The 18,561-nt window shown below is 50.0% G+C and overlaps 1 protein-coding gene and 1 pseudogene across 1 annotated transcript in view; both read left to right on the top strand.

Annotated features, from left to right (window-relative positions):
* The window catches only part of LOC149326674 (protein artichoke-like), a 269,121-nt gene that overhangs the window by 100,148 nt on the left and 150,412 nt on the right, over positions 1 to 18,561 (top strand). The window lies entirely within an intron of this gene.
* LOC149326677 (uncharacterized) lies at positions 5,077 to 9,565 on the top strand (annotated as a pseudogene).

The raw sequence follows: 18,561 nt of genomic DNA, 5'->3' as shown, positions 1-18,561 counted from the left end.
GTCGTAGCATGCTTCTTCTGGCCTTGCATGCGTATTTTCAAACTCGGTAGGAACCAAACATTCCACATGTGCTCCGTGCTAACCCTAGCGCTGGCCAAATGAAAACGATGAGATTTTTCGTCACAACACCTCACCTTGGGGAAGCCGGTGAATAAGCGGATCTGTCGCCACAACTCAGCTCTGATGATCTCCATAACTCTCCTTGCGTGTCCTTCGGAGGGCGAAAATCCTCCAAATAGTGGCTTCAAGTCTACAACAAGTAAGTTCTTCTTGATGCAATGTGAATAGAAGCGGGCACGACAGGTGAAGAAAGCGATGTGATGGCCCAATTGTTGCGGATCCAAAAGATGCGGGTAACATATAGAAAGGCTCAGAGTGCTGGAAATGAACGTTAAAAGAGTAGAAAACTGAGCTAGTTGGTTCATACTTGTTGGTGGGAACAGCCGAAATAACAAAACGCGGACACAGAAAGGAACACACAGAACGTAGACGAAGCTGACTGTAAACTAATTTTATTGGAAAACCCGCGCTTTTTGTTTCCTTGTCAAAATGATCTTGATTTTATCTCCCGTGGGGTTCATTCAAGAAGGAAATTTCTTTTCTTGATAGAGAGATTGATGGTGTACTAACACACTGCTGTCCTTTTTCCCGTATCGCCAATGCTTCAAGGATCTCACGTGTTACTTGGTCTGTATACCTTTCCATGACTTGAACTTCATGCAACTTGGGCTGACACTTGCGCGCTTTTTTGTCTTTTTTGTTTCCTTTACAATCTCTGCAATGCAGGGCTAGATTGCTGCTTGGGGCACCTAATAGCGATGATGCATGTTCTCTTATCCTATTGTCACGTTGTAGTGACGGCAGTCCAGCGGTCAGAAACACAGCAACAAGGCTTGCAAACGAAGCTCTTTATTTTGGACTGGCTTGCGCCCGCAAAATAACTGAATCACTCGGCGGCGGCGTAAGCAACAAACGTGCTCGTCAGTCGTAGAACTATGAATGCCCGCTGCTCGCGGCATCGTTCAGTTTAAAGCCGGCAAGTAAACTTCGAGATAACAGGTCGAGATCATCTAGAGTAATCTGGAAACACGTAGATGCAGCTCGCACGGCTGTGATCAATCGAGATTAGTCCGGTCGCTTCTCGCGTCACGAACACAAATGATAACACCCCTTTCCTGCGACCTTGCACGAACGAACGGACACTACAATGATACGTGGCATTACCCCCCTCCCAAAGAAGCATCGTCTCGATGCTTTAAAATGAAAATAAACACGGAGAATGCAAACTTTGAGTCCTTTAGCGTTCATAATATGGCTTCAGGCGTACGACATGTACGACTTCCGGGCGTGTGCGGCATCGCTGAGATGCTGTCGTGCCGTCGGGGACGACTTCATAGTCGAGGTCACCGATGCGACGGAGAACCCTGTACGGGCCAAAGTAGCGTCGCAGCAACTTTACACTCAATCCACGGCGGCGTCCATATCCAAACACGATGACCTCCAAACACGATACCGCTCGTCCTGTCCTCTTCTCGTTCTTCAGTCCTGTCAAGTTCGCGGTTATTCCTCCTCTCCAACATGTCAGACCAACTGGCCCAAAGCTTCCCCTTGTTGAACCTTGTTTTCGTCAGAAACGTGCGGGAGCATCGCGTCGAGTGTTGTCGTGGGCTTCCGGCCGTATATCAGCTGGAATGGGGTAAACCTGGTTGTCTCCTGGACGGCAGTATTATAAGCGAAGATCACGTAGGACAGAATGGAGTCCCACGGCTTGTGTTCGGCGTCGATGTACATGGAGAGCACGTCTGCGATCGTCTTGTTCAGACGCTCTGTGAGTCCGTTGGTTTGTGGATGATAGGCAGTTGTCCGCCGATGGCTTGTCTGGCTGTAGTTTAAAATGGCTTGCGTCAGCTCCGCTGTCAATGCCGTTCCTCTGTCTGCGATGAGCACTTCGGGGGCGCCGTGTCGCAGGAGAATTTGTTCGACAAAAAATTTTGCAACTTCTGTTGCGGTACCACTAGGCAACGGTTTTGCTTCGGCGTAGCGGGTCATGTAGTCGGTGGCCACGATGATCCACTTATTACCTGATGATGAAGTCGGAAAGGGGCCGAGGAGGTCCATCCCCATTTGCTGAAAGGGCTTAGCTGGCGGTGGCATGGGGTTCAGGAGTCCGGCTGGTCTAGTCGGAGGTGTTTTGCGTCGCTGACACTCACGGCACGTTTTCACGTAATGGGAAACGTCGGCAGCTAGCCGCGGCCAATAGTACTTCTCCTGGATGCGGTGCAACGTGCGAGCAATCCCGAGATGCCCTGCAGTCGGCTCATCATGACATGCCTGCATAATTTCTTGCCCGAGATTTTTGGGCACGACAAGAAGATGCACTGTCCTGTTGGGCGCGAAGTTCTTCTTCAGGAGGACATTATTGTGAAGGACGAAGGACGACAGTTGGCGCACGAACCGCCGGGGAGGCGATGCGGTCTTGCCTTTCAAATAATCAACTAAGCTTTGCAACTCAGGATCCGAGCGCTGCTGCTGCGCGAAACTGCTGGCGCTTACCGGCCCTAGGAAAGCGTCGTCGTCTTCCTCTTCCGGTGCTGCGTCTACGGGGGCTCGCGATAGGCAGTCTGCATCGGAATGCTTGCGGCCAGATTTGTAGACTACGGTTATGTCGAATTCTTGAAGGCGCAGGCTCCAACGAGCAAGGCGGCCGGAGGGATCTTTCAAATTGGCTAGCCAGCACAGAGCATGTTGATCGCTCACAACCTTGAATGGTCGTCCGTACAGGTAATGGCGAAATTTCGACGTGGCCCAAATAATGGCGAGACATTCTTTCTCGGTGGTAGAATAGTCGGCCTCGGCTTTCGGCAGTGAACGGCTAGCGTACGCGATAACTTTCTCCTGTCTTCCATTTTTATGAACGAGGACAGCTCCTAAGCCCACACTGCTTGCATCGGTATGGATTTCGGTTTCGGCGTTTTCATGAAAGTGCCCGAGCACAGGAGGGGACTGTAAACGGCGCTTCAGCTCTTTGAAAGCTTCCTCTTGCGGCCTTTCCCATTTAAAAGGCACGTCAGCCTTGGTAAGTTGGGTCAAAGGTTCAGCGATGCGCGAAAAGTACTTGACGAATCGCCGGTAATAAGCGCACAATCCAAGGAATCTGCGTATAGCTTTCTTGTCATTAGGCTGTGGAAACTCTGCGATCGCAGCCGTCTTCTGAGGGTCTGGGCGAACTCCATCCTTGCTTACGACGTGACCAAGAAACAGCAGCTACTCGTAGGCGAAGTGGCACTTCTCTGGTTTAAGTGTCAGACCTCAAGACTTGATCGTTTCCAGCACTATCCGAAGCCTTCTGAGGTGGTCTTCAAAGCTTGAGGAGAAGACAACAACGTCATCTAAGAAAACTTTAAAAGGGCGCAAACACACACGACCACAAAGTACAAGAGACGAGCTTGTGTCTCGTCTCTTGTACTTTGTGGTCGTGTGTGTTTGCGCCCTTTTAAAGTTTTCAAATATGAACCAACTTGCCCAAAAAGAAGTGTTAACGTCATCTAAGTAGACTGGGGAAATCTGCCACTTCAAGCCTGCGAGCACCGTATCCATTACTCGCTGGAACGTCGCTGGGGCAGAGCAGAGGCCGAATGGCATCACCTTGAACTCGAAGAGTCCGTCTGGCGCGATGAACAGTCTTCTCGCGATCTCTTTCGTCGACTTCAATTTGCCAGTAGCCGCTCTTCAGGTCCATCGATGAGAAGTACCTAGCGTTGCATAGCCGATCCAATGTGTCGTCGATGCAGGGGAGGGGGTAGACATCCTTCTTCGTAATGCTGTTCAGGCGGCGCTAATCGACGCAGAAGCGAAGGGTGCCGTCTTTCTTTTTCACTAGGACAACTGGTGCTGCCCAGGGGCTCCTTGATGGCTGGATGACGTCGTCACGTAGCATTTCCTCTACTTGCTTGCGGATAGCTTGGCGTTCTATCGGCGATACGCGGTAGGGGCTCTGCCGCAGTGGTCGGGTGTGTTCGTCTGTGACAACGCGGTGCTTGGCAAGCCGGGTTCGTCGCACATTCGATGCTGATGAGAAGCAATCGCTGTACCTTTGAAGAAGACTGCGTATTTGGTCTTGTCTGCTCTGGGGTAATGCCGGGTTGATGTCGACCGTGGGTTGATGGCCTTGGTCAGATGGTTCTGCGGGTTGATCGGGGAGGGCAAATATGTCTCGGATGTCTGGCAGCTCGTCGAGAAAGGCAATCGCCGTACCTTTGTTTGGATACCGGTATTATTCGGTGAAGTTGGTTAGCAGCACCTGGGCTTGGCCATTCCGGATTTGGGCGACTGCCCTTGCGACGCCCAGTCCTCGATCAAAGAGTAAGTGGGTGTTCCCCTCGACGGCGCCTTCGGCAGTTTCGATGTCTCCAGTACCTATGCAGGCGACGACACTTGATCGGGGCGGCACGCTCAATGCTGCGTCGAGGGCGTTTAAGGCAATGTGATGAGCCGCTGTCGTCGCGGCAGATATGGCTTTGTCCGTGGAAAGCTTGATCGACTTGGATCGAAGGTCGATGATCGCCCGATGTCACCTGGAACTACCAGGAGGAAACGAAGCCGCCCACAAGCATGCCCGAGCTTTTCTATACCGGGCGTCTCCCCCTGATAACCATGAAGGGTGCCGCGACCTATAGGTTTAGCAGTGTATGCTGACAATCGTGCGCCATACAGAACAGTCAGAAAGGAGTACCCAACACCACACAAATCCCTCAACAAGTTAGAAGAGAACACCCTTAGGAGACTACAAACCAACACATACCCAACACCAGCTAAATTACACCAGTGGTACCCCACACTATACTCTCCGCAGTGTCCACATTGTGGAGCGGTAGCTGTATCGGTAGCTAAGTCATCGTCCCGGAAGCCACGGGACATGCGCACACAGTCGGCTTCTGGGGAGAGGAGGTCGCCCTTCTTTCCAGTGGTGGCTATAAAACCAGCGCGCAATAAAGCACGAGGGCTCCTTTGCCCTGCAACCGTGTTGTCATGTTCTATCGACTGTGACAGCCGATACATGGTGGCAGAAGTGGGATGCCACCGACCAACAAGATGGAATTCCTAAAGCCACCGGAGCCGCTGCGTGTGACAGGGGACATCAGCAAGCACTGGGAGCTCTTTAAACAGAAGTTTGAGCTCTTCTTGACTGCATCGGAGCCAACCGAAAAACCTCGACCAGAGTCTGCGAAGGCCGCGCTGCTCTTGAGCATCGCAGGTGAGGAAGGCATCGCAATCTACAACACGTTTACCTTTGCGGATGGCGAGAACAAGCTCGACTATGCGACGGTGGTGAAAAAGTTTGAAGAATACTGTGCTGCCCAACGGAACGAAGTCCACGAGCGGTATATCTTCAGGAAACGGATGCAAGATTCCGGTGAGCCCTTTGAACATTTTTTGCGTGATTTGAAGACTCCAGCCCATTCATGCAATTTCGGCTCATTGACGGAGTTAATGATTAGAGACCAAATATTTTTTGGCACCAGTGATAGCAAAGTACAAGAGAAGTTGCTCGCAGACAGCCAGCTCACCCTCAAAAAAGCAGAAGGAATCTGCAAAGCCGCTGAGAGCGCAGCTGAACACCAAAAGATATGGAATGAGCGCCAGCAGCAAACGGTGGACTTGGTGCGAAAGGAAAGCCCGTTTTTGGGTAAAGCGCAATCAAAGCAATTCAAGTGCAGAAAATGCGGCCGAACTCATGCGCCGCGAAGCTGCCCAGCGTTCGGACGTACATGCAGAAAGTGTCAAGCAAAGAACCATTTCGCGGTCTGCTGCAAGGCAAATAATCAGGTGGACGCACTGCAAGAATCCGAAGAAGACTTTAACGTACTCGACGTGTCGGTTAGCAGCGTCAGCAGTCGACGTGAATGGACCGTTGAAGTATGCATGAACAGTTTGCTGGTGAAGTTGAAAGTGGACACGGGATCCCAAGCTAACCTGTTGCCCTTCGGTCTTTACAGGAAGATGAATCCCAAGCCATCATTAATGCCGAGTAGTGTGATCCTGAGATCGTATGGCGGCGGCATTATCAAACATATGGGTGTCTTCAGAACTCAAGTGGAGCTGAATAACCGAAAGAGCGTTTGCAACTTTTTTGTAGTGCGCAAAGGAAATCAAGCAATCCTTGGTCTTGAAGCAAGCGAAGAACTGGGTCTTCTGCCGCGGGAAGTTCACAACGTAACAGTGAACAGTTCTGATAAAGTCATTCACGATTACCAACACCTGTTCAGCGGCACAGGCTGTGTTCGACGCGAATACCGCATGGCCCTGAGCGAAGGCGCCACACCTGTTGTCCAAACAGCGAGACGGGTACCTCTGGCTCTGCGAGAACCGCTTCGGCTAGAACTTGAACGCATGGAAAAGGCTGGGATCATCACAAAAGTCACAGAAGCCACAGACTGGGTGAGTCCTCTCGTTATCGTTCGCAAAAAAAGACGGCAATATCCGAGTGTGCATGGACCCTAGAAAGATAAACGAATGCATTAAGCGAGAACACTACGAAATGCCAAGGCGAGCAGATATAGAATCCGAGCTAGCGGGCGCAACAGTGTTCTCCAGACTTGACGCAAACTCGGGGTTCCATCAGATCCCATTGCACGAAGAAACCTCCAGGATTTGTACTTTTGCAACACCGTTCGGTCGATATCGTTTTTTACGGATGCCTTTCGGTATTTCGTCGGCATCTGAAGTGTTTCAGAAAACACTAAATGAAGTTTTTGAATCTCTTCCCGGCGTGGAAGTGTACGTCGACGACATACTAGTCTGGGGCACTTCCCGGCAGGAGCACGACGTACGCCTTCGGTCAGCTCTGCAAGCAGCTGAGCAGGCCGGTCTCACATTTAATCGTGAGAAGTGCACAGTTGGCGTTCAAGAAATTGAGTTCTTGGGCGCCGTTATCAGTGCAGAAGGTATAAAACCGAGCCCTTCACTAGTGAAAAGTATGTTGGAAATGCCCGCCCCCTCTGACAAATCGGGAGTTCTGCGAATGCTGGGGGTCGCAAACTACTTTGCAAAATTTTTACCCACGCTGGCGGAAAGAACGACTCTTCTCTGGAGCCTAATCAGACAAGATGCAGTTTTTGAATGGACAGATAACCATGCGAGTGAATGGAAACTGCTATGCCATAGCATGAGCCAACAACCGCTCCTGTCAATGTTTGACCCCAAAAAACCAACAAAAGTGTCCTGTGATGCATCACAGAATGGGATTGCTGCAGCTTTAATGCAGTGTCATAGCGATTCCTGGAAACCCGTGGCTTATGCTTCCAAAGTGCTCACTGACGCGCAGCAGCGGTACTCTCAAATAGAGAAGGAAGCACTGGCTATCGTATACGGGTGCGAAAAGTTTCACCACTTCGTCTACGGCCGGCAGGTTATTGTGGAAACAGACCACCGCCCATTAGTTGCCATCCACAAAAAAGCAGTTGGCGATATGCCGCCAAGGCTGCAGCGTTTTTTTCTTAGGCTGATGCGTTATGAGATCACAATATTCTTCGTTCCGGGAAAAAAACTTCTGCTCGCCGACATGCTATCAAGGGCCCCCGCCGAGGACGATAAGAGCATCCAGAGCGATGACGTGGAAGTTCATGCCGTAAGTGTGGTTTGCTCACTTGTCAGCGACGACACGTGGAAGCGACTGGCCGTAGAGACGAGGAACGATCCTTATCTGAGCTCCGTTCTAAAATGCCTAAGTAATGGTATTCCTATCGAAGGGCCGCTGAAGTCAAGCGAGGGCGAACTGTCCGAAGTTAGAGGCGTCCTGCTAAAAGGCTGCAAGGTTATAATACCAACTACTTTACAACGGGAAATGTTAGAAAAAATACATCATGGTCATATGGGCATTAATAAGAACAAACTCAGGGCACGGCGTCTAGTTTTCTGGCCTGGAATGAACTCGGACATTGAGGCGTTTGTCAAGAAGTGTAGCGTATGTATGCAGTACGCCTACAGCCAACCAAGAGAGCCATTGAAAATGCGTCCTGTGCCTGAAAAGCCCTGGTACCGAGTGGGCATCGACATCTTCCAGTATGGTAGGAAATCCTACTTGTGTTTATACGATGCGTTGTCAAACTTCCCCGAAGTAGAACTGCTTAACGACTTGTCAGCGAGGAGCGTCATAGAGTCAACTAGCTCCATTTTTGCACGATACGGCATACCAATGGAGGTATGCACAGACAATGGTCCGCAGTTCGCAGGTAACGACTTCGCTGCCTTTGCAAAGCGATATGATTTCAAACACACCACCTCGAGTCCACGATTCCCTCAATCAAATGGTCTCGCGGAGAAGGGTGTGCAAATTGTAAAGCGCATCCTAAAGAAAACCACCGAACTTAAACAAGATTTTTGGTTGGGACTTCTTGCTTACAGGACCACACCTCTAGAGTGCGGTCGAACCCCTGCAGAGATCCTCCAAGGCCGCGAGCTTCGCACCACATTGCCGGACTTGCGCTGTAGTGCCAACTACCAGGTGTACAAGCATCGCCAGACCGAAAGCCTCAAGCGGCCGTTGGCTCCACTGCAGAAAGGTGACGTCGTTCGGGTGAGGCAGAACACGTGGTCACCGAAAGCTCGGATCTTGCGTCAGTCCAGGTTTCCCAGGTCGTACGACGTACTCACCGAAGGTGGAAGAGTTCTGCGACGCAACCGGCGGCACCTGCTACCGACCAGTGAACCCTTTGAGCGGGAGCTGCCGGACTTCGTCGACGACGAAAACAGCTCGGACAATTCGGCAACCTCGGCCCGCACTGGTCCACCGCAGTCGCGTACTATCATGCCACAGCTCGGCACAGCGCCTCCAACGCAGGATCCCCCGCGCACTGCCTCGCCAGCACCAGCACTAAGGAGATCAACAAGACAAATAGCACCACCTCGGCGGCTCTCGTACAACAAGGACTTTGTACAGGTGCCCTAAATTTCCAATGCAAGTGAAGTCAACAAGGCGTCTGTGCGAGGGCCATACACCATTCAGATTTGTTTGTAACAGAGTTTTCTTCTCTTTTCTCTTTTCCTCTTCTTTCTTTTTTTTTTCCAAACGAAGGAGGATGTATCGGTAGCTAAGTCATCGTCCCGGAAGCCACGGGACATGCGCACACAGTCGGCTTCTGGGGAGAGGAGGTCGCCCTTCTTTCCAGTGGTGGCTATAAAACCAGCGCGCAATAAAGCACGAGGGCTCCTTTGCCCTGCAACCGTGTTGTCATGTTCTATCGACTGTGACAGCCGATACAGTAGCTAACCTCTACCATATGGTGTGAGCATGCCAATATAATCCCTTAGTTGACCCCATTCCCAACCCCTCGGAGGAGCAGTGGGAGGCTATTCTGCTCAGCGATGATCCTGACCGTCAGCACTGGCTGGTGGCGAGGGCCAGCGCAGCAGCAGCAGCCAGTGGACTACCGGACTAGGCGGCCCACCCACATGTTCTGAGAATATTGAAGAAATAAACATGTTTGTAATCAATCAATCAATCAATCAATCAATCAATCAATCAATCATTCAGGAAGTCGATTCCCAAAATCACTTCTCGCGAGCATTTCTTTAAGACCAGGAAGGTTTATTTATTTATTTATTTAATAAATAAATAAATTCAAGGTTGTAGCATAGGTTCGCCCATTGACTGTAACTCTCGCGGTGCAGCGTCCTGGCGGCGTAATAAGGTTACCACCTGCGGCGCGGATCAAAGGGGCCATCCCAAGTTGTTGTCACTTTTCTGAGTCGGACAGCGAGTGGCCCGCTCATGACTGAGTAGTCAGCTCCCGTGTCGACCAAGGCAGTAACCGCGTGACCGTCGACCGTAACTTCAAGATCACTTGTTCGCGTTCTCGTATTGTACGGTGTCTTCGGTGTCCGATCTTGGCTTCATCAAGTAGTGAGGCTGCGGTGGGCGTACTCCGACGTTACTTCACTGGGCAGCGGTAAAAGCTTCAAGTCTGGCCGCGTCGTCGTCGTCGTCGGTGTTGTCGTCGTAGTTGAGGCACGGCCTTGAGTACTCGTCGATGGAGGATCTTTGTCACTGCGCTTAGAAGCAACCTCACCTCCAGAGGCTGCTTTATTTAGTTTAACCTTCGGGGGCTGGGGGAGCGTCCACGCACGGCGTAACCTCAGCTAGGAGATACAAAGCGCGGGGACGATGGCGACGGGGACCGTGATAGGCGGCTCGGCGATGAGCATTCTTCCCGACGCAAAAACTCTTCGATTTCGGCTGGTCGCTGGCCGGGTCGGGGTCGTGGGGCGTCGTAAGAGAACCCTCGGATGCCCATTCTCCTGTATGGGCAGTACCGGAGAATGTGACCGGCTTCGCCGCAGTGGAAGCATAGTGGGCGCCACTGGTCGGGTGTTCTCCACTCGTCGCATTTCCTCGGCCGTGTGCGACTCTCGTAGGACGGGCGGGTTGGGGCGAGAGGGCGGCGGTCCAGCGCAGCTGGCTGAGGGCGATAGGGGCTTGGGTCCCGTCGTCGAGGTGCAGGACGGCGCACAGCTGCGGCGTAAGTCATGGCTGGGGGCTGCAGAGGCTGCGTGGGTGTCGGCGTCACACCCAAGGCCTGTTGATAATAGGCGCCAGGTGTCGGCGTCACACCCAAGGCCAGAGGGATAATATAAACCACAACTTTAATACACTCGCTGAATCTTGTTCGGTGTGCGATCTGGCATTGCTGCTTCTTTTGCCTGTTGACTCGAGCCCTCATGCTAATTGCCTTGTTCGGTGCAGAGCAAACAACTCGGACCCAAACAAAAAAGGCAAAAAAGCCCGCAAGCGCGAACCCAAGTTGCATGAAGTTCAAGTCATGGAAAGGTATGCAGACCAAGTAACACGTGAGATCCTTGAAGCATTGGCGATACGGGAAACAGGACAGCAGTGCGTTAGTACACCATCAATCTCTCTATCTAGAAAAGAAATTTCCTTCTTGAATGAACCCCAACGGAGATAAAAGCAAGATAATTTTGACAAGGAAACAAAAAGCGCAGGTTTTCCAATAAAATTTTAGTTGACAGTCAGCTTCGTCTACGTTCTGTGTGTTCCTTTCTGTGTCCGCGTTTTGTTATTTCGGCTGTTCCCACCAAGAAATATGAGCCAACTAGCTCAGTTTTCTGCTCTTTTAAGACAAAACTGATTTATTGAAGACGAGACCAAAATAACAGAAACAAGGGAAAGGGGCTGTTTACAACAAGGGCTGTGTAAAAGCGGCCGAGACTGAGACTCGGAGCGCTTCCTTTTTCGCTCTTTTTTTGCAGCGGGTTTTAATCCCTTCGATAATTGGGCGGGGCATTAGTAAATCTGCTCTCGCCCAATTTCGACCAATACCGGTGCAGTGGCACTGTACATACAAGTGGACGGAGCCCAATGCTCTCCAGAGTATGACTCAGCGGACCACACACTTTTCCTGGACATGCAACCTATCGAGGCGCCAGTAAAGCAGAACTCCACCGCTTAGCTCGACAGTCGGGTGGTTTCAGAAGTCGCCGACCTTATTGACCCCCACTCACTTGAGAGCTCATCTCTTTTCAATAAACGGTCGTCGGCCCTTACGACGGGCTGTTCCGGCTGTTCGCGGTCTTGCTCCTCGTTTCCCGCGGCCTTGGACACCGACTGAAGCGCGCCACGCGCTGTCATCATTCCTAACGCCTCCAGACTTTCCGACGGACACGGCAGTTACCGACGAAAGGGGGGGGGGGGGGGGGGGGGAAGGAGCTACTGGCGCCGTAGGCTTCTTGGTTAACAAGCCGGATGCCTTTTTAATGTAGTAAGCTTCGTAAGCTTCTCTTCTTAGTTTAGACGCGCACTTTTTAAGATCTCCAATTCGTGGAACCGAGACGTGCAACCACTGCATTGTGACAACGTCGGCAATCAAGAAAGTAAAACCTCATTACGCTGTTCCAATGGGCCACAACATCACCGACTTTCTATAATTCTCCAGAGGTGGGTTCAGGCTAGCATCTAAAACTGATTCGCCGTCCGCTGGTGAAAAGTCGAGGATATCGCATATCACTGAGGCTGCTCTTCGTTGTTCAGTAAACTGTGCTCTGAAGTGTCATGGGTTATTTGTGCTGCAAGTTCTTCTGCAAAGTTTAGAAAAACAAGATCAAGGATGGATGATGATGTGCTAGTGACACAAGTTGGTAGAGCGACCACCTCATGTAGCTTGTGAAAAAAAGGCCAAATCTAAAAGTACCCGCATGCTATTGTACGTTGGCCCTCTTCAAGCCTATGCATGGTAGGACAGATATATTTCCGGTTAAGATAAATTGCAGCTAGACAATCTCCGGTTAAGATAAATTTACGTTCTGGTTGGAGTATTTGGGGGAAGTATGATCAATTAAAGATTCTAAATTCCATGTGTCCCAAAAATGACTCATGGATTTCAATTTGAAAATCAATAAAAAAAGACGGTATGAGATAGAATTGTATTGTTTGCGGTTTTACGCTTAGGAAACCAGGGAATTTTATCCCTTCAAAACTCAAATTTAGTTTACATTTCCACCAACAGGTGGCGCTGATGGCTATAAAAAATAAAACACCTGTATGGAAATTTTGCTAGGACTGCTGCAAAAAACTAAAGAATGACATTTTCAATGTAACCACCAGATGCTTGGAGGATGTGGCGCAGTCTGAGGCAAAAGTTCCCAGACACCCGTTGTAACATGTCACTTGGAATTGTCTCATATGCCGTCCAGATGGGCTACTTCAGCTCCGCAATTGTTTGTGGAGTTTGGTGGTAAACCAAATCTTTCAGGTACCCCCAAAGAAAATCGTCGCAGGGCGTCAAGTCTGGCGAATAAGGAGGCCATGCCATGCCACTTCCTGTATGCTTGTCGTATTCCGAGGCAATCACACACTCACGGAAATGTTCTTTCAAGAAATCAAACACTGCACGCGTTCGGTGTGGACGCGTGCCATCTTGCATGAACCAGGAAGCGTTCAGACGGTCGTCCAAAGCGGTATTAATCGCCACAAACTCATCCAGTATCATAAGATATCGTACAGCATTTACCGGTTGCTCTCGAAAAAATGGCCCTATTATTCCTTTTGAGAAAACCGCAGCCCATACCAATAATTTTGGTGAATGCAGAGATGATGGTTCAGCAATATGAGGATTTTCACTTCCCCAAAATCGCGAGTTCTGCTTGTTGACGCAGCCATCGAGGTGAAAATAGATAAAATTCCCTGATTTCGTAATCGTAAGGCCGCAAAGAATACAATTGTATCTCATTGCGTCTTTTTTTTTATTGATTTTCAAAATCCATCAGTCATTCCTGGGACACACGGTAGGATGGCGGGCTCTTTGGAGACCTGTAAACAACGCCAACAATAGCAACAAAATTTAGGCACCTAATTTTCCATCAAACAGTTTCGTATTAGGAAATTCGTCAAGCTGAACGCACGTGACTCCATTTTTCCCTGTTAACCGCAACACCACCTACCCGTAGACTGTGGTCACGCCTAATTATCTTCTTATATATGGGGGAATAATTTCTTCCGTAATACTTGACGATAGCCATGTCTCAGTGACTGCTTAGATAAGATGACTATATGTTAAAAGAGCAAATCTTCCCATTGATTGAACTTGTTTACTAAGCTTCAGGCATTTAGCAAGCAACCAGGAATGTTTCAAAGTAATATCAGCAATGAGTCTGGGCCGCGTCAGCCTGCAGTAGCTTTACCGGTCTGGACGTTGTTTCTCCCATAAGTCGTTTCGTTTACTTAAAGGGAGACTGAGGCGGTTTTCGAATCAGCTAATTTTTTAGGGTTTTGAAGTAGTGTCATTGCTGATCACGTCTGTAAAATTATTTTTTCGATTTTGGCCAAAACAGTGGCGCAATCACCAATTAAAAACGCGATGTTTAAATCTCCCGCGCCCCGCGCGACCGCAGGAGAGGAGGACAGCGGAGAGGGAAACCTCGTCCATGTCGGCCAACGTGACGTCATGTTGAGGAGCCGGGGACACTTCGGCGCACCCGAGAGAGCTTTCAGCGCGCGTTGTTTCTCGTGCTGCATGCGTTGTTCCTCGTACTGCGTGCGTTGTGACGTACAAAGCATGTCAGCCGACCTTGAGAATCAGATTCAACACGAGGTACTACTCTGCTTTCGTGTCCACGAACAACTACGTCCGCGACTGTGTCGTCTTCCACTGTTTTCCGCAAGATCATACGCTCGCAGCGCAAGCGCTCATTGCTTTGACGAAGAATTCAAGCCGACCAAAGCAAGCGTACTCTGCTCGAAGCACTTTCGTGAGACCGGCTACATGCAGAGCTTGTCCCTAATGTGATCTCTGGAGATTTCGGTCGCGGCTGAACCATGACGCAGTTCCTTTCATTTCCTCGCGCATGAGAGGCGTGTCACCATTTCGAAGAAGCGCCTCTTCTAAAAGCAGAAACATGCTCACTAGAAACATGCCCCTGCAGAAACCTTATAGAGGCTCAAGCATGTGTTGCTCTTCTCAGCTTAGGTGCGGCCAGACCACATGAGGCGTGCTCAGCAAGGCTCGGTTAGTGATTTTATACTCGGTTCGACGTGTCCAAACAAGCAAGCAAAGCAAAACACAATAAAGCAAAGCAAGCAAGCATTGAAGCTCTTCATATGCGGCATCTCGTTTAATCGTATCTAAGCGATTAAAATGAAAGCGTTCTACGTTCTGATTTCGGATGCAAATTTAACAGAGAAATGAATGCCAACCAAGTTTTTGCAAAAAAAAACACCGTGTCTCGCAACCTTAATCGGTTTCTTCATCAAGTTGTGGCAGCGAACGAGTTGCAGCTAGCTTGGCTTTTAAACACACATATAGTTGGCCACTACTTCACTGAACCTAAACTGCAAATCTAGGAAGGGCGAACGTTTCCGAGGCAGCGATTGATATTTTCTGGCATCTGCTGAACACGCCATGAGTGAAGCAGCAGCCTTGTGCGCGTATTTAGCTTGGTTTCCAGCGAACAATGATTGCGTCACTATCCTGTGGTCACATGCCTCGCAGTGCTTGGCCACTGCGCTTCGCTAATTTGACATCAGCTTTGTGCTGCTTCATCGTTTCCTTGAAATACTTTCTTGCCCCAACCTACGCCGGGTAGTGAGAATAGGATTTTTTATACACAGCGCTTTGGGCCTTTTCATTAGGATGACGCTCTTTCGGGCGAGCCAGGAGGCGTCCGGTGGTGGTAATTGACTTGAGTATTGTTCGCACCCCTTCCTTTCCGAGAATACCAGCCGAGGTTGTGCTGGCACCTTTTACGCATGGTCTGCATACGTGTCTTTCACGCTAGCGTATGCTTGTGCTAGGCGTAGAATTTTTTGCTCGTGTCTTTTTTGCTTTCAGGTGATACGTGGAATGAACAAACTGTAGTATCCTTTTCTTTGGAGGTCAGTAAAAAAATAGTCGCCATATTCGCTTTTACAACGCCACGTTAAGCTGCGATCTGCACTCAGCGCAGCGCCATTTCCGCATCGGCAGCTTCTCCAGTCCTCAAAGTGACGTCACGACCTCTCTTAACCAATCACGGGCGGCGGCGCGCCGCGCGGCCGTGCCCCGCGGCGCAGGCCGCATATTTCTGCTAAAAAAGGCAATTCGCGCTTGTTTTTGCCTTATTTGGATGCGATATTCGAGCATACAACATGAAAAACTATAGAACGCCGCTGTCAGCCGGATTTTCAAAAAAAGTGCTTCAGTCTCCCTTTAATGTTCCCTTGCTATAATCATGTCATACAGACATTCCTGCTCCCTTCAGCTTTGAGTATTCTTTCATGGCATTCAATTTTCATTGTACTCAAAAACGGTTATCACTAGCCTTAGCTTGTCCTGTGTTTTTTCCTGTTCTGTGTACTCTTTGAACGGTTTTACATTTTGTTTTAAGCTTTCAAGGAAGACTTCATTTAGAAAAGTCTCTTTTAAGCGGCTGGGGTTTTCATCTGAAGCTTCTTTAAGCCCAAAAATCACATGGTTCCGACAGCGACTTCTATTCTCTAGATCGAAGAGCTTTTAGAGCGCAGCTCTTTGACACCCGTTTCTGCGTTTCGCGGCGTCGCCGTTGTCCGTTGTAACCAGCAGTGGACACCCTTTAAGCTGCGTAAGCAATGGAGCGGGAGCTTCGAAAGCAGAAAGTAAAAGCGCAACCTCCTCCCCTCCTTAGCAACCGGCGCGCCGATGGAGGGCGTAGCTGTGCATACCAACCGTGAAGTCACACATCAACAGTAGAACGAGCGCGCGCGCGTCGCCGGTGGTGGCTGCACCGCCGCTCCTTCGCCAGACGTCTCGTTGCAGTCGAGTGAGTGAGACGCATGGCTCCGAAGCGGCCCAGTGATTCGCGCCAAGCGGTTCTGGGAAGCGGCAGTGGGTTGACCACTCTTTCGCCAAACACATTTTCGAATTTCCAGTCTCTTGGGTATTTTTTTGCGGAAAGGAAATGCGCAGTATCTGTCTCCCACAGCTGCGAAACCACTAGAGCGTGGGCTTGGAAAGCAGAGGGTAAAATTTATAAATTAGTTTTTCAGGAAAGGAAATGCGCAGTATCTGTCTCCCACAGCTGCGAAACCACTAGAGCGTGGGCTTGGAAAGCAGAGGGTAAAATTTATAAATTAGTTTTTCAGGAAAGGAAATGCGCAGTATCTGTATCCCACAGCTGCGAAACCAATAGAGCGTGGGCTTGGAAGGCAGAGGGTAAAATTTATAAATTAGCTGTTGAGGAAAGGAAATGCGCAGTATCTGTCTCCCACATCTCGCTGGATGCCTGAACCAGAGGGAAGACGCATAACTGCCCCCTTGGAACAGTGGACACCTCAATCGTGCTTTAAGCTACGTGGCGGTAGTGCCAGATGTGGGCTGCATGCTTTATCATTGACAACGTCGTGCCAGAAACGATGCCACCTGCCAGGGTGGCAGGGTGCTGGGGACTTTAATGTAGATATAAAGACAAGCGGGAATTTCTTACCACTTATGCGGGAGAACATCCCGTTCCTCTCGCTCGTAACGGCTCCCACAGGTGCGACAATCTCGTGAAATACTTGCGCACACCTCGTCTTTGAGAACCAGGAATTGATGCAGCAATTCGAGCATATATCCATCTATTTCTCCGTCCACAAAGCTTCCTTCATGATAATCAAGAACTGTTAGTCGAGTGTTTCTTGAAGATGGAATATGTGTGAAAAATAACAAGTTGTCTGTAATTGTACATACTTTACTTGCTCGAATTCTTTGCCTCAATCTATCGAAAAGCTGAAACAGCTGATGAGCTGCGCTCTAATTTCGCATTAGGAAGGAAAGTATTCGTCGGCAATTTTTTTTTTTTGCTTGCCGTTCACAAAATTGATTGAGTGAAGAAACTCCTTTCTTTAGTTCCACTGTGAAGCCCGTTGTGCCAACCGGTGGTGCGGGCAGCGCACTTTCCTTCGGTTTTTTTCTCGCTCTTTCTGAAGAAGGGCATTAGCGCAGCCGCAGTGCCTTCTCTGGCTCTGCAGAAGGAGGGCGAGAAAGATCCCGTATCCCTGCTGATCCCTGCCGTCCCCGTTGGTGCTGCGGCCGGTCTCTGCGTCTTTTGGCCTGTCCTGGTGAGGTCGTTGCTCGAGTGGAGGATTTGGCCAGGTTTTGCCCCATTGGGTGCAGCTTTCATCTCTCTGTAGGCTTGCGGCCATGACGATGTCTTCCCCGGGCACATGTCCGGTAACCTGGTTGGCTAGTTTGTTGGAAGAAAACATGCCGCTAAAGTGTTTTTGTCAAAACGGCGGCAAGCTTATCCCTGTGGCGCTGGTCCCTGTAGGCAGTGGTGTAATTAAAATAAAAAGCACTAGCATTATCCGGGAACAGCTGAAGGCCACGACTAGCCGATATCTTGGGATTTCAGAGGTGCGACTATTTGTAAAAACGGAATTCTGTGCAAATCGGCTGACTTGGATCGTGTTGCCGATTTGCTGCAGTGCACCTCTTTCGCCTCACTACGTGTGAAAGTATTTATTCCTGAGCAACTTGCCTGCGTAAAAGGAATCATCCGCGGTGTGGTTCCTTCCGCATCATCATCATCAGCCTGACTGTGCCCACTGCACGGCAAAGGCTTCTCCCAACACCAACACCAGGGGAAATTCTTGCAGACTTTCATGACGCCGGTGTTGGCATCCTTTCAGTTTACTGCTGCAGCAGAGAAGCTGGAGGCTCTCGTATACCAACTGAGTTGGTTAATGCAACATTTGCAGGGTCCTCTTGTCAGTCCGAGATCAATGGTTGGCTTATTGTGTACCGTGTGGACCCACTGCAGCCCCGTCCTTTACAGTGTAAGAATCGCTGGCTGTTCGGTCACAGCGGCAAATCTTGCAAGTCGGCGACGCGCTGCTGCGTTTGCGGCGGTGATCATGCATCCGAAGTTTGCACTTCTGAGTCGCTTAGCTGCTGCCTTTGCCACTCTGATCACACAGCTGATGATCTCACCTGCCCGAAGCGTGCCGATGTCTTGGACATTATTCAGCATGACAGGCACTCGGGTGCGGATGCTGATGCCCTACTTGAAAGAAGGCGGAGCTCGTACGCACGACCGCTGCTGATGTGGAGGCAAGCT

This window comes from Amblyomma mixtum, chromosome 10 (genome assembly GCF_055824585.1).
Source record: "Amblyomma mixtum isolate Tamu chromosome 10, ASM5582458v1, whole genome shotgun sequence".
Classification (NCBI taxonomy): Eukaryota; Metazoa; Arthropoda; class Arachnida; order Ixodida; family Ixodidae; genus Amblyomma; species Amblyomma mixtum.
This window is presented reverse-complemented; position numbering and strand designations above follow the sequence as displayed.